The sequence below is a fragment of the Octodon degus genome, unplaced genomic scaffold (assembly GCF_000260255.1).
Source record: "Octodon degus isolate 3935 unplaced genomic scaffold, OctDeg1.0 scaffold00027, whole genome shotgun sequence".
NCBI classification, from domain to species: Eukaryota; Metazoa; Chordata; class Mammalia; order Rodentia; family Octodontidae; genus Octodon; species Octodon degus.
This window is the reverse complement of record NW_004524603.1, coordinates 15,656,404-15,659,338: the sequence shown is the minus strand read 5'-3', so window position 1 is coordinate 15,659,338 and position 2,935 is coordinate 15,656,404. Positions and strand designations below refer to the sequence as shown.

The 2,935-nt window shown below is 39.9% G+C and overlaps 1 pseudogene; it reads left to right on the top strand.

Moving 5' to 3' along the window:
- Window positions 1-1,819: 1,819 nt before the first annotated feature.
- Window positions 1,820-2,522, top strand: LOC101564792 (annotated as a pseudogene).
- The last annotated feature ends 413 nt before the right edge of the window (window positions 2,523-2,935 follow it).

Here is a 2,935-nt window from a genome sequence, read left to right as displayed (position 1 = left end):
CTTTAATCAAGTTTCTTACACACTTGGTCCTTTTTTTTCTTTCTAACGTATAATAAGATGCTATTTAATTTTGTTCTTCCATAGTTAATATTTCTTATGTATATGCTTTAGTGATTTTTCTCTTTATGATAAATTTTGGACAATTTCATTTTTGTGTATCTTGGTAGGATTTTATTTAAATTTCTTGTGCATGTGCTTACTTCGGCAGCACATATATTAAATTTCTTATGCAAAAGGTTCATTTTTCTTGGAATTGTGGTATTATAAATTGAAATAAATTCAGAAATTTTAAATCTTTAAATATTTATTGCTACTCCTTTCTACTTTGAGAATTCTAGTTATATGACTATAAAGTTTCTTGGTTTTGGCACAGTGCACTATTATGACTGATCTGTAAATTCTTCATTTTTCATTTTGGACAATTTTTATTGTTATATTCATTTATGTTTGTAAATAATCTATTTTCAATTTGCAATCTATTAAAACAATTAAAATTTAAAAAATAAATAAATAGAAGTGAAGTCTTGCAAGTAGAGGACCATGTCATCCACAAATAATGATACTAAGACTTTGCCCTTTCCTGTTCAAATCTCTTGTTTCTTTCTCGTACCTCTGACTACTCTCAGTAATGTTTCCAGGACTGTGTTAAACTGAGGTGCCAATAGTGCCCATTCTTGTCTTGTTCTTGATTTCCTTTTCATCTTTTAAATTTGGTACAGGGTTTCACTATGCAGCTCAGACTCGCAGTGATCCTCCTGTTTTCAGCCTCCCCAGCACTGGGATTTACAGGTGTGCACCACCACGTCCAGATGCATTTGCTGTCTCTGTATGCCCTGGGGGCAGGGCCGGAGGGGTGTGAGGGATGCCGGGAATTGAACCTTGGTCCCTGTGCTTGCTGGAGCAATCACTTACTCTGCTGAGCTATCTCACCAGCCCTTTGTTTTTTATTTTAGAGCGAAAGGTTTCAGTCTTTCCTTACTTACTAGGGATGTTGGCAGTAGATTGGTCATAAGTGATTTTTATCAGATTGAAAGGAAGCCCTTCTCTACTCATTTTTTCAGAATTTTAAAATTTATTTATTGATTTATTTACTTCTGTATTTGGTGCAGGGTCTTGCTATGCAGCTTGGATTCACAGTGACCCTCCGTCTCATCCTCCGTGCTGGGATTATAGGTGTGTGCCACCACACCTGAATTTGGTGGCTAGCACAGTGCACACAAGGTGGGGCTGGCACAGCCATGCACTACTGTGGGTGGAACCCCAGGTCCTTGCACTTCATAGGCAGGCGAGCTAAAATTCTGATCCAGCTAAAATTCTGGATCTGAATTTCAATTATGAATGAATGCTAGATTTTTGTGAAAGGCTTTTTTGCATCCATTAAGATGATCATGTGATTTTTGTCCTTGCCTCTGTGTATGTGATGAATTACATTTACGCATTTGTATATGTTGAGCCATCCTTTGGTTCCTCAAAAAAATAAAACTAGAAATTCCATTTGATTCAGTTATCCCCCTCCTGGGTATCTTTCCAAAAGAGTTAAAGTTATCAGCTACAGGATAACATACACACCCATGTTTTTAGCAGCACACTTTATGATGGCTAAACTTGTATGCACATATAAAATGTATATGTCCACCAATAAATGAATGGGTAGCTGGGTGTAGTGGTGCACCCCTCTAATCCCAGCACTCAGGAGGCTGAGGCAGGAGGATCTCCATGAGTTCAAAGCCAGCCTGGGCTACATAGTGAGCCTAAGGTCAGGCTGAACTACATAGTGAAACTGTTTAAAAAAAAGAAAAGAACCGCTCTCCGAGTAAAGATGGCGGAACGCAGTTACAGCTTTTCGCTGACAACCTTCAGCCCATCTGGTAAGCTTGTCCAGATTGAATATGCATTGGCAGCTGTAGCTGGAGGAGCCCCTTCGGTGGGAATTAAAGCTGCAATGGTGTGGTATTAGCAACTGAGAAGAAGCAGAAGTCCATTCTGTACGATGAGCGAAGTGTACACAAAGTAGAGCCTATTACCGAGCACATAGGTTTGGTGTACAGCGGCCTGGGCCCACATCACAGAGTGCTTGTGCACAGAGCTCGGAAACTCGCCCAGCAGTACTACCTTGCTTACCAGGAGCCCATCCCCACAGCCCGGCTGGTACAGAGAGTAGCTTCCGTGCTGCAGGAAGACACCCAGTCGGGTGGTGTTCGTCCATTTGGTGTTTCTTTACTTATTTGCGGTTGGAACGAGGGACGGCCGTACTTATTTCAATCAGGCCCATCTGGAGCTTACTTTGCCTGGAAGGCCACAGCCATGGGAAAGAACTATGTGAATGGGAAAACTTTCCTTGAGAAAAGATATAATGAAGATCTGGAGCTTGAAGCTGCCATTCACACAGCCATCTTAACCCTAAAGGAGAGCTTTGAAGGGCAAATGACAGAAGATGACATAGAGGTTGGCATCTGCAATGGAGCTGGCTTCGGGAGGCTGCTCCAACTGAAGTGAAGGGCTGCTTGGCCGCCATTGCCTAAAAATGAAGGGACTGAGTGGCCAGAAATTTCAGATAATCGATCTACTTAAACATGTTTAAAGTATGTTTTGTTTTGCAGACTTTTTGCATACTTATTTCTACATGGTTTAATGGACTGATGTTTTTAAAATGACACTTATAAATCATAATAAACTGGTAAATCCAAAAAAAAAAAAAAAACAACAACCGCAGATGAATGGATAAGTATAGTATGTATGCACAGTGGAATACTGTTCTGCATAAAGGATAAACTAGAGGAATTTATAAATAAATGAATACAGCTTGAGATCATAATGTTAAGTAAAATAAACCAAGACACATAAGCTTAAAAATCACATGTCCTCTAGTAGGAGAAACTCGCGATGTACACAGGCAAATGAGCGAAATGGGAGATGATAAAGAGAAAGTGGAAGA